Below are 14,429 nucleotides of genomic sequence, written 5' to 3'. Positions count from 1 at the left end.
CCTCGGACATCCATTCCTGGACTGGATTGCTAACCGCAGAAGCTTTCTGAGTTTGGTACGTACTCTATCTAACCGCCTGGCAAAAGGTTAACTGAGGGCATGCACGATTATATTATTTTAGTAGTGACAAATAGAATAAATGCCCATTTCAAGAAAAAAAAAGAATAAATGCTGAGATGAAGGATAGAGTAATCGTCAGAAAAAATTGTCTTCTATTAATTAAGAGACAATCTTTTAGTAACAATTATCTCACAACATATTTAGAGATATCTAGTTATTAAAGATAAAAACTTAGAAATAGCCAATAGGAAAAAATAGTGTCTTCTCTAAAATATGTTTTTTTATGGTCTTGAGATAAGACTGCATTATCAATCACTATACAACCCTACGCAGGTTATAGAAATGGTCCTGCTGGGGTTCGTCCGAATCTGGCCCACTGGGACAGACAGTCCTATTTGGCGGTATTAAAGCTTATTCTTTTTCATGTTTGCATTTTTATTTTCTTTCATTTTTTTCTATTTTTCTTTTTTCCTTTATTTTTTCTTCTTTCTTTTTCATTTTCATACATCTTTCAAATTTCTGAATCTTATGTAAATAGTGAAGCTGTTTGCAATCAAGAACATTTTCTCAAATTCACAAATATTTTATTCAAATTATGACAATTTTAAAATTCAGGGATTTTTTAAAAAATCATAAATTATTTCCGAATTTGCGGATTTTGTTGGAAAATCATGATCTTTTTGGAATCATGATTTTTATTTGAATTGACGAACATTTCACAAAAGTTCTAAGAATATTTTTCAAATTTGTTTTTTTTCAAATTTACAAACATTTTTTAGTACGAGAACATCCTTTTTAAAATAATGAAAATTCTCTGATTTCCAAAAGATTTTTTTTAAATCATGAACATTTTTTGAATCTACAATCATTTCATGAACCCAAACATTTTTCTAATTCACAAACATTTTATGATTTCTTGATTTTTTTTAAAAAAACTATCACAATTTTTGTGAGCCAAATTATTTTAGTGAAGAAAAATAGAAAATAAAAGACGTTAAAGCCAAAAAAACTAAATGAAAAAACAGGGGACGTCCCGCCACGTGCATGGGTACCGCTGGGTCACTTTTGCAGGCCAATTAACAACATACTCCCCCCACCACCCGCTCCCCCTCTCTCACAAAAGATGCTATTGTGATTTATTGCCAATCATAAGCATAAGAGGACAAACATAAGGATAATTGGTTGGTTTAACTGGTATTGGTACTGATGAAACAATTGAAGGAAATATGCCCTAGAGGCAATAATAAAGTTATTATTTATTTCCTTATATCATGATAAATGTTTATTATTCATGCTAGAATTGTATTAACCGGAAACATAATACATGTGTGAATACATAGACAAACAGAGTGTCACTAGTATGCCTCTACTTGACTAGCTCGTTAATCAAAGATGGTTATGTTTCCTAATCATGAACAAAGAGTTGTTATTTGATTAACGAGGTCACATCATTAGTTGAATGATCTGATTGACATGACCCATTCCATTAGCTTAGCACCCGATCGTTTAGTATGTTGCTATTGCTTTCTTCATGACTTATACATGTTCCTATGACTATGAGATTATGCAACTCCCGTTTGCCGGAGGAACACTTTGGGTGCTACCAAACGTCACAACGTAACTGGGTGATTATAAAGGAGCATTACAGGTGTCTCCAAAGGTAGATGTTGGGTTGGCGTATTTCGAGATTAGGATTTGTCACTCCGATTGTCAGAGAGGTATCTCTGGGCCCTCTCGGTAATGCACATCACATAAGCCTTGCAAGCATTGCAACTAATGAGTTAGTTGCGAGATGATGTATTACGGAACGAGTAAAGAGACTTGCCGGTAACGAGATTGAGCTAGGTATTGGATACCGACGATCGAATCTCGGGCAAGTAACATACCGATGACAAAGGGAACAACGTATGTTGTTATGCGGTCTGACCGATAAAGATCTTCGTAGAATATGTAGGAGCCAATTGTTGATGGGGAACGTAGCAAATTCAAAAATTTTCCTACATGTCACCAAGATCTAATCTATGGAGAGACCAGCAACGAGGGGAAGGAGAGTGCATCTACATACCCTTGTAGATCGCTAGCGGAAGCGTTCAAGTGAACGGGGTGATGGAGTCGTACTCGTCGTGATTCAAATCACCGATGATCCAAGTGCCGAACGCACGGCACCTCCGCGTTCAACACACGTACAGCCCGGTGACGTCTCCCACCTTGATCCAGCAAGGAGAGAGGAAGAGGTTGAGGAAAGACTCCATCCAACAGCAGCACAACGGCGTGGTGGTGTGGAGGAGCGTGGCAATCCTGCAGGGCTTCGCCAAGCAACCAGAAGAGGAGAAGAACTTGGGAGAGAGGGAGGGGCTGCACCAAAGGCAAAAAGGTGTGTTTGAGAGGCCCTCCTACCCCACTATATATAGGGATCCCAAGGGGGGGGGGGGGGTGCGCCAGCCCCTAGGAGATCCAATCTCCAAGGGGGCGGCGGCCAGGGGAGGAGTCCTTCCCCCCCAAGGCACCTAGGAGGTGCCTTCCCCTGCTGGGACTCTTCCTTTAGGGTTTCCCCAGGCGCATGGGCCTCTTGGGGCTGGTGCCCTTGGCCCATGTAGGCCAAGGCGCACCCCCTACAGCCCATGTGGCCCCCCGGGGTAGGTGGCCCCACCCGGTGGACCCCCCGGGACCCTTCCGGTGGTCCCGGTACAATACCGATGACCCCGAAACTTGTCCCGATGGCCGAAACAGGACTTCCTATATATAAATCTTTACCTCCGGACCATTCCGGAACTCCTCGTGACGTCCGGGATCTCATCCGGGACTCCGAACAACATTCGGTAACCACATACAAGCTTCCTTTATAACCCTAGCGTCATCAAACCTTAAGTGTGTAGACCCTACGGGTTCGGGAGACATGCAGACATGACCGAGACGTTCTCCGGTCAATAACCAATAGCGGGATCTGGATACCCATGTTGGCTCCCACATGTTCCACGATGATCTCATCGGATTAACCACGATGTCAAGGACTTAATCAATCCCGTATACAATTCCCTTTGTCTATCGGTATGTTAGTTGCCCGAGATTCGATCGTCGGTATCCAATACCTAGTTCAATCTCGTTACCGGCAAGTCTCTTTACTCGTTCCGTAACACATCATCCCGTGATCAACTCCTTGGTCACATTGCGCATATGATGATGTCCTACCGAGTGGGCCTAGAGATACCTCTCCGCTTACACGGAGTGACAAATCCCAGTCTCGATTCGTGCCAACCCAACAGACACTTTCGGAGATACCTGTAGTGCACCTTTATAATCACCCAGTTACGTTGTGACGTTTGGTACACCCAAAGCACTCCTACGGTATCCGGGAGTTGCACAATCTCATGGTCTAAGGAAATGATACTTGACATTAGAAAAGCTTTAGCATACGAACTACACGATCTTTGTGCTAGGCTTAGGATTGGGTCTTGTCCATCACATCATTCTCCTAATGATGTGATCCCATTATCAACGACATCCAATGTCCATGGTTAGGAAACCGTAACCATCTATTGATCAACGAGCTAGTCAACTAGAGGCTTACTAGGGACATGGTGTTGTCTATGTATCCACACATGTATCTGAGTTTCCTATCAATACAATTATAGCATGGATAATAAACGATTATCATGAACAAGGAAATATATAATAATAACCAATTTATTATTGCCTCTAGGGCATATTTCCAACAGTCTCCCACTTGCACTAGAGTCAATAATCTAGTTCACATCGCCATGTGATTAACATTCACAGGTCACATCGCCATGTGACCAACATCCAAAGAGTTTACTAGAGTCAATAATCTAGTTCACATCACTATGTGATCAACACTCAATGAGTTCTGGGTTTGATCATGTTGCTTGTGAGAGAGGTTTTAGTCAACGGGTCTGAACCTTTTAGATCCGTGTGTGCTTTACAAATCTCTATGTCATCTCCTAGATGTAGCTACCACGTTCTATTTGGAGCTATTCCAAATAACTGTTCTACTTGGAGCTACTCTAAATTGTTGCTCCATTATATGCATCCGGTATCTCTACTCAGAGCTATCCGGATAGGTGTTAAGCTTGCATCGACGTAACCCTTTACGACGAACTCTTTTACCACCTCCATAATCGGGAAAATTCCTTAGTCCACTAGTTACTAAGGATAACTTTGACCGCTGTCCTGTGATCCATTCTTGGATCACTCTTGTACCCCTTGACTGACTCATGGCAAGGCACACTTCAGGTGCGGTACACAGCATAGCATACTGTAGAGCCTACGTCTTAAGCATAGGGGACGACTTTCGTCCTTTCTCTCTATTCTGCCATAGTCGAGCTTTCAGTCTTAACTTCATACCTTACAACTCAGGCAAGAACTCCTTCTTTGACTGATCCATCTTGAACAGCTTCAAGATCATGTCAAGGTATGTGCTCATTTGAAAGTACCATTAAGCGTTTTGATCTATCCTTATAGATCTTGATGCTCAATGTTCAAGTAGCTTAATCCAGGCTTTCCATTGAAAAACACTTTCCAAATAACCCTATATGCTTTCCAGAAATTCTACGTCATTTCCTATCAACAACATATATTCATCAGAAATTCTATAGTGCTCCCACTCACTTCTTTGGAAATACAAGTTTCTCACAAACTTTGTATACACCCAAGATCTTTGATCATCTCATCAAAGCATACATTCCAACTCCGAGATGCTTACTCCAGTCCCTAGAAGGATTGCTGGAGCTTTGCATGCTTATTAGCATATTTCAGGATTGACAAAACCTTCCGGTTGTATCACATACAACCTTTCCTCAAGAAAATCGTCGAGGAAACAATGTTTTGACATCCTATCTGCAAGATTTCATAAATAATGCAGTAATCGCTAATATAATTCCAACAGACTCTTAGCATCGCTACGAGTGAGAAAGTCTCATCGTAGTCAACTCCTTGAACTGGTCGAAAAAACATCTTAACGACAAGTCGAGCTTTCTTAATGGTGATACTTACCATCATTGTCCGTCTTCCTTTTAAAAATCCATCTGTACTCAACAGCCTTACGACCATCAAGTAGTTCTTCCAAAGTCTATACTTTGTTTTTATACATGGATCCTCTCTCGGATTTTATGGCCTCGAGCCATTTATCGGAATCCGGGCCCACCATCGCTTCTCCATTGCTTGTAGGCTCATTGTTGTCTAGCAACATGACTTTTAAGACAGGATTACGTACCACTCTGAAGTAGTACACATCCTTGTCATCCCACGAGGTTTGGGAGTGACTTGATCTGAAGTCTCATGATCATTATCATAAGCTTCCACTTCAATTGGTGTAGGTGCCACAGGAACAACTTCCTGTGCCCTGCCACACACTAGTTGAAGAGACGGTTCAATAACCTCATCAAGTCTCCACCATCCTCCCACTCAATTCTTTCGAGAGAAACTTTTCCTCGAGAAAGGACCCGATTCTAGAAACAATCCCTTATTGCTTTCGAATCTGAGACAGGAGGTATACCCAACTGTTTTGGGTGTCCTATGAAGATGCATTTATCCGCTTTGGGTTCGAGCTTATCAGCCTGAAACTTTTTCACATAAGCGTCGCAGCCCCAAACTTTTAAGAAATGACAGCTTAGGTTTCTCTAAACCATCATACGGTGTCATATCATCGGAATTACGTGGTGCCCTATTTAAAGTGAATGTGGTTGTCTCTAATGCCTAACCCATAAACTATTGTGGTAATTCGATAAGAGACATCATGGTATGCATCATATCCAATAGGGTGCAGTTATGATGTTCGGACACACCATCACACTATGGTGTTCCAGGCTGTATCAGTTGTGAAACAATTTCCACAATGTCTTAATTCTGTGCCAAACTCGTAATTTAGATATTCATCTCTATGATCATATCATAGATATTTTATCCTCTTGTCACGATGATCTTTCAACTTCACCCTGAAATTACTTGAACCTTTCAATAATTCAGACTCGTGATTCATCAAGTAAATATATTCAACATCTACTCGAATCATCTGTGAAGTAAGAACATAACGATATCCACTACATGCCTCAGCACTCATTGGACCGCACACATCAAAATGTATTACTTCCAGCAAGTTGCTTTCTAGTTCCATTTTACTGAAAACGAGGCTTTCAGTCATCTTGCCCATGTGGTATGATTTGCATGTCTCAAGTGATTTAAAATCAAGTGAGTCCAAACGGTCCATTTGCATGGAGTTTCTTCATGCATATACACCAATAGACATGGTTCGCATGTCTCAAACTTTTCAAAAAACGAGTGAGCCCAAAGATCCATCAACATGGAGCTCCTTCATGCGGTTTATACCGATATGACTTATGTGGCAGTGCCACAAGTAGGTGGTACTATCTTATATCTTTTGGCATGAACATGTGTATCACTACGATCGAGATTCAATAAACTATTCATTTTAGGTGTAAGACCATTGAAGGTATTATTCAAATAAACAGAGTAACCATTATTCTCCTTAAATGAATAATCGTATTGCGATAGACATAATCCAATCATGTCTATGCTCAACGCAAACACCAATCTCGATGGTAGAGGGAGTGTGCGATGCTTGATCATATCAACATTGGAAACACTTCCAACACATATCGTCAGCTCACCTTTAGCTAGTCTCCGTTTATTCCGTAGTTTTTATTTCGAGTTACTAACACTTAGCAATCGAACCGGTATCTAATACCCTGGTGCTACTAGGAGTACTAGTAAAGTACACATTAACATAATGTATATCCAATATACTTCTATCGACCTTGCCAGCCTTCTAATCTACCAAGTATCTAGGGTAATTCTGCTCTAGTGGCTATTCCCCTTATTACAGAAGCACTTAGTCTCGGGTTTGGGTTCAACCTTGGGTTTCTTCACTAGAGCAGCAGCTGAATTGCCATTTCATGAAGTATCCCTTTGTTCCCTTGCCCTTCTTGAAACTAGTGGTTTTACCAACCATCAACAATTGATGCTCCTTCTTGATTTCTACTTTCGCGGTGTCAAACATCGCGAATATCTCAAGGATCATCATATATGTCCCTGATATATTATAGTTCATCACGAAGCTCTGGCAGCTTGGTGGTAATAACTTCGGAGAAACTATCACTATCTTATCTGGAAGATCAACTCCCACTTGATTCAAATGATTGTTGTACTCAGACAATCTGAGCACAAGCTCAGCAATTGAGCTTTTCTCCCTTAGTTTGCAGGCTAAGAAAATCGTCGGAGGTCTTATACCTCTTGACGTGGGCACGAGCTAGAAATTCCAATTTCAGCCCTCGAAACATCTCATATGTTTCGTGACGTTTCAAAACGTCTTAGGTGCCTCAACTCTAAACCGTTTAACTGAACTATCACGTAGTTATCAAGACGTGTATGTCAGATGTTCGCAACATCCACAGACGACGTTCGAGGTTCAGCACACTGAGCGGTGCATTAAGGACATAAGCCTTCTAAGAAGCAATGAGGACAATCCTCAGTTTACGGACCTAGTCCGCATAATTGCTACTATCAACTTTCAACTAATTTTTCTCTAGGAACATAACTAAACAGTAGAACTAAAGCGCGAGCTATGACATAATTTGCAAAATCCTTTTGACTATGTTCAGGATAATTAATTTCATCTTATGAACTCCCACTTAGATAGACATCCCTCTAGTCATCTAAGTGATTACATGATCCGAGTCAACTAGGCCGTGTCCGATCTGTGCGTGAGACGGACTAGTCAACGTCGGTGAACATCATCATGTTGATCGTATCTTCTATACGACTCATGCTCGACCTTTCGGTCTTCTGTGTTCCGAGGCCATGTCTGTACATGCTAGGCTCGTCAAGTTAACCCTAAGTGTTTTTGCATGTGTAAAACTGTCTTACACCCGTTGTATGTGAACGTAAGGATCTATCACACCCGATTAACACGTGGTGCTTCGAAACGACGAACTGTAGCAACGGTGCACAGTTAGGGGAGAACACTTCTTGAAATTTTAATGAGGGATCATCTTATTTACTACCGTCGTTCTAAGCAAATAAGATGTATAAACATGATAAACATCACATGCAATCAAATAATAGTGACATGATATGGCCAATATCATATAGCTCCTTTGATCTCCATCTTGGGGCTCCATGATCATCTATTACAAGAACATGATCAATCTCATACATCACATATATCATTCATCACATCCTTTTGGCCATATCACATCACATAGCATACCCTGCAAAAACAAGTTAGACGTCCTCTAATTGTTGTTTGCATGTTTTACGTGGCTGCTATGGGTTTCTAGCAAGAACGTTTCTTACCTACGCAAAAACCAATATGCCAATTTCTATTTACCCTTCATAAGGACCCTTTTCATCGAATCTGATCCGACTAAAGTGGGAGAGACAGACACCCGCTAGCCACCTTATGCAACTAGTGCATGTTTGTCGGTGGAACCGGTCTCACGTAAGAGTACGTGTAAGGTTGGTCCGGGCCGCTTCATCCCACAATACCGTCGAATCAAGATAAGACTAGTAACGGCAAGCATATTGAAAAAAATCAATGCCCACAACTACTTTGTGTTCTACTCGTGCATAGAATCTACGCAATAGACCTAGCTCATGATGCCACTGTTGGGGAACGTAGCAAGAAATTCAAAATTTTCCTACATCACCAAGATCTATCTATGGAGAAACCAGCAACGAGGGGAAGGAGAGTGCATCTACATACCCTTGTAGATCGCTAAGCAGAAGCGTTCAAGAGAACGGGGTTGATGGAGTCGTACTCGTCGTGATCCAAATCACCGATGATCCTAGTGCCGAACGGACGGCACCTCCGCGTTCAACACACGTACAGCCCGGTGACGTCTCCCATGCCTTGATCCAGCAAGGAGAGAGGAGAGGTTGAGGAAGACTCCATCCAGCAGCAGCACAACGGCGTGGTGGTGGAGGAGCGTGGCAATCCTGCAGGGCTTCGCCAAGCACCGGAGAGGAGAAGGACTTGGGAGAGAGGGAGGGGCTGCACCAAAGGCAAAAGGTGTGTTTGAGAGGCCCTCCTACCCCACTATATATAGGGATCCCAAGGGGGGTGCGCCAGCCCCTAGGAGATCCAATCTCCTAGGGGGCGGCGGCCAGGGAGGTCCCTCCTCCCCAAGGCACCTAGGAGGTGCCTCCCCTTGTGGGACTCTTCCCTTTATCCTAGGCGCATGGGCCTCTTGGGGCTGGTGCCCTTGGCCCATGTAGGCCAAGGCGCACCCCCTACAGCCCATGTGGCCCCCCGGGGCAGGTGGCCCCACCCGGTGGACCCCCGGGACTCTTCCGGTGGTCCCGGTACAATACCGTGACCCCGAAACTTGTCCCGAGTGCCGAAATAGCACTTCCTATATATAATTCTTTACCTCCGGACCATTCCGGAACTCCTCGTGACGTCCGGGATCTCATCCGGGACTCCGAACAACATCGGTAACCACATACAATCTTTATAACCCTAGCGTCATCGAACCTTAAGTGTGTAGACCCTACGGGTTCGGGAGACATGCAGACATGACCGAGACGTTCTCCGGTCAATAACCAACAGCGGGATCTGGATACCCATGTTGGCTCCCACATGTTCCACGATGATCTCATCGGATGAACCACGATGTCAAGGACTTAATCAATCCCGTATACAATTCCCTTTGTCTATCGGTATGTTACTTGCCCGAGATTCGATCGTCGGTATCATACCTTGTTCAATCTCGTTACCGGCAAGTCTCTTTACTCGTTCCGTACACATCATCCCGTGATCAACTCCTTGGTCACATTGTGCACATTATGATGATGTCCTACCGAGTGGGCCCAGAGATACCTCTCCGTTTACACGGAGTGACAAATCCCAGTCTCGATTCGTGCCAACCCAACAGACACTTTCGGAGATACCTGTAGTGCACCTTTATAGCCACCCAGTTACGTTGTGACGTTTGGTACACCCAAAGCACTCCTACGGTATCCGGAGTTGCACAATCTCATGGTCTAAGGTAATGATACTTGACATTAGAAAAGCTTTAGCATACGAACTACACGATCTTGTGCTAGGCTTAGGATTGGGTCTTGTCCATCACATCATTCTCCTAATGATGTGATCCCGTTATCAACGACATCCAATGTCCATGGTCAGGAAACCGTAACCATCTATTGATCAACGAGCTAGTCAACTAGAGGCTTACTAGGGACATGGTGTTGTCTATGTATCCACACATGTATCTGAGTTCCTATCAATACAATTCTAGCATGGATAATAAACGATTATCATGAACAAGGAAATATAATAATAACTAATTGATTTTGCCTCTAGGGCATATTTAGGCACCAATATGGGCATCCAGGTCCCGCTATTGGTTATTGACCGGAGACGTGTCTCGGTCATGTCTACATTGTTCTCGAACCCGTAGGGTCCGCACGCTTAAGGTTACGATGACAGTAATATTATGAGTTTATGCATTTTGATGTACCGAAGGTTGTTCGGAGTCCCGGATGTGATCATGGACATGACGAGGAGTCTCGAAATGGTCGAGACGTAAAGATTGATATATTGGAAGCCTATGTTTGGATATCGGAAGTGTTCCGGGTGAAATCGGGATTTTATCGAAGTACCGGGAGGTTACCGGAACCCCCCGGGAGCTAAATGGGCCATGATGGGCCTTAGTGGAAAAGAGAAGAGGCAGCCCTACATGGGCTGCGCGCCTCCCCCTTCCCCTAGTCCTATTAGGACTAGGAGAGGTGGCCGGCCCCCTCCTTCTCCTTTCCCCCTCCGCGAATCCTATTCCAACTAGGATTGGGGGGGGGGGAATCCTACTCCCAGAGGGAGTAGGACTCTCCTGGCGCACCCCTTGTGGCCGGCCAGCCTCCCCCCTTTGGTCCTTTATATACTGAGGTAGAGGCACCCTAGAACACACAAGTTGATCCACGTGATCTATTCCTTAGCCGTGTGCGGTGCCCCCAGCCACCATATTCCTCGATAATACTGTAGCGGAGTTTAGGCGAAGCCCTGCTGCTGTAGTGCATCAAGATCGTCACCACGCCGTCGTGCTGACGGAACTCTTCCCCGACACTTTGCTGGATCGGAGTCCGGGGATCGTCATCGAGCTGAACGTGTGCTTGAACTCGGAGGTGCCGTAGTTTCGGTGCTTGATCGGTTGGATCATGAAGACGTACGACTACTTCCTCTACGTTGCGTCAACGCTTCCGCAGTCGGTCTGCGTGGGTACGTAGACAACACTCTCCCCTCTCGTTGCTATGCATCACATGATCTTGCGTGTGCGTAGGAATTTTTTTGAAATTACTACGAAACCCAACAGTGGCATCCGAGCCTAGGTTATTTATGTTGATGTTATATGCACGAGTAGAACACAAGTGAGTTGTGGGCGATATAAGTCATACTGCCTACCAGCATGTCATACTTTGGTTCGGCGGCATTGTTGGACGAGACGACCCGGACCAACATTACGCATACGCTTACGCGAGACCGGTTCCCCCGACGTGCTTTGCACACAGGTGGCTTGCGGGCGACTGTCTCTCCAACTTTAGTTGAACCAAGTATGGCTACGCCCGGTCCTTGCGAAGGTTAAAACAGAGTCTATTTGACAAACTATCGTTGTGGTTTTGATGCGTAGGTGAGATTGGTTCTTGCTTAAGCCCGTAGCAGCCACGTAAAACTTGCAACAACAAAGTAGAGGACGTCTAACTTGTTTTTGCAGGGCATGTTGTGATGTGATATGGTCAAGGCATGATGATAAATTTTATTGTATGAGATGATCATGTTTTGTAACCGAGTTATCGGCAACTGGCAGGAGCCTTATGGTTGTCGTTTTATTGTATGCAATGCAATCGCGATGTAATGCTTTACTTTATTACTAAGCGGTAGTGATAGTCGTGGAAGCATAAGATTGGCGAGACGACAACGATGCTACGATGGAGATCAAGGTGTCGCGCCGGTGACGATGGTGATCATAACGGTGCTTCGGAGATGGAGATCACAAGCACAAGATGATGATGGCCATATCATATCACTTATATTGATTGCATGTGATGTTTATCTTTTTATGCATCTTATCTTGCTTTGATTGACGATAGCATTATAAGATGATCTCTCACTAAATTATCAAGAAGTGTTCTCCCTGAGTATGCACCGTTGCCAAAGTTCGTCGTGCCCAGACACCACGTGATGATCGGGTGTGATAAGCTCTACGTCCATCTACAACGGGTGCAAGCTAGTTTTGCACACGCAGAATACTCAGGTTAAACTTGACGAGCCTAGCATATGCAGATATGGCCTCGGAACACGGAGACCGAAAGGTCGAGCGTGAATCATATAGTAGATATGATCAACATAACGATGTTAACCATTGAAAACTACTCCATCTCACATGATGATCGGACATGGTTTAGTTGATTTGGATCACGTAATCACTTAGAGGATTAGAGGGATGTCTATCTAAGTGGGAGTTCTTAAGTAATATGATTAATTGAACTTAAATTTATCATGAACTTAGTCCTGGTAGTATTTTGCAAATTATGTTGTAGATCAATAGCTCGCGTTGTTGCTTCCCTGTGTTTATTTTGATATGTTCCTAGAGAAAATTGTGTTGAAAAGATGTTAGTAGCAATGATGCGGATTGGATCCGTGATCTTAGGTTTATCCTCATTGCTGCACAGAGGAATTATGTCCTTGATGCACCGCTAGGTGATAGACCTATTGCAGGAGCAGATGCTGACGTTATGAACGTTTGGCTAGCTAAATATGATGACTACTTGATAGTTTAGTGCACCATGCTTAACGGCTTAGAATCGGGACTTCAAAGACGTTTTTGAACGTCATGGACCATATGAGATGTTCCAGGAGTTGAAGTTAATATTTCAAGCAAATACCCGAGTTGAGAGATATGAAGTCTCCAGCAAGTTCTATAGCTAAAAGATGGAGGAGAATCGCTCAACTAGTGAGCATGTGCTCAGAATGTCTGGGTACTACAATCGCTTGAATCAAGTGGGAGTTAATCTTCCAGATAAGATAGTGATTGACAGAATTCTCTAGTCACCATCACCAAGTTAGTAGAACTTCGTGATGAACTATAGTATGCAAGGGATGACGAAAACGAATCCCGAGCTTTTCATGATGATGAAATCGATGAAGGTAGAAATCAATAAAGAGCATCAAGTGTTGATGGTTGACAAGATCACTAGTTTCAAGAAAAGGGCAAAGGGAAGAAGGGGAACTTCAAGAAGAACGGCAAGCAAGTTTTTGCTCAAGTGAAGAAGCCCAAGTCTGGTCCTAAGCCTGAGACTAAGTGCTTCTACTGCAAAGGGACTGGTCACTGGAAGCGGAACTGCCCCAAGTGATTGGCGGATAAGAAGGATGGCAAAGTGAACATAAGTATATTTGATATACATGTTATTGATGTGTACTTTACTAGTGTTTATAGCAAACCCTCAGTATTTGATACTAGTTCAGTTGCTAAGATTAGTAACTCGAAACGGGAGTTGCAGAATAAACAGAGACTAGTTAAGGGTGAAGTGACGATGTGTGTTGGAAGTGGTTCCAAGATTGATATGATCATCATCGCACACTCCCTATGATTTCGAGATTAGTGTTGAACCTAAATAAGTGTTATTTGGTGTTTGCGTTGAGCATGAATATGATTTGATCATGTTTATTGTAATATGGTTATTCATTTAAAAGAATAAATTGTTGTTCTGTTTATATGAATAAAACCTTATATGGTTACACACCCAATGAAAATAGTTCGTTGGATCTCGATCGTAGTGATACACATAATCATAATATTGAAACCAAAAGATGCAAAGTTAATAATGATAGTGCAACTTATTTGTAGCACTGCCGTTTAGGTCATATTGGTGTAAAGCGCATGAAGAAACTCCATGCTGATGGGCTTTTGGAATCACTTGATTATGAATCAGTTGATGCTTGCGAACCATGCCTCATGGGCAAGATGACTAAGACTCTGTTCTTCGGAACAATGGAGCGAGTAACAGATTTGTTAGAAATCATACATACTGATGTATGTGGTCCGATGAATATTGAGGCTCGCTACAGGTATCATTATTTTCTGATCTTCACAGATGATTTGAGCAGATATGAGTATATCTACTTGATGAAACAAAAGTCTGAAACATTTGAAAAGTTCAAAGAATTTCAGAGTGAAGTGAAAAATCATCGTAACAAGAAAATAGAGTTTCTACGATCTGATCGTAGAGAAGAGTATTTGAGTTACGAGTTTGGCCTTCAGTTAAAAACAATGTGAAATAGTTTCACTACTCACGCCACCTGGAACACCATAGTGTAATGGTGTGTCCGAACGTCATAACCG

Source organism: Triticum urartu, chromosome 5 (assembly GCF_003073215.2).
Source record: "Triticum urartu cultivar G1812 chromosome 5, Tu2.1, whole genome shotgun sequence".
In the NCBI taxonomy this organism is placed as follows: Eukaryota; Viridiplantae; Streptophyta; class Magnoliopsida; order Poales; family Poaceae; genus Triticum; species Triticum urartu.
The sequence above is the reverse complement of the archived record's forward strand: the minus strand, read 5'-3'. Positions refer to the sequence as shown.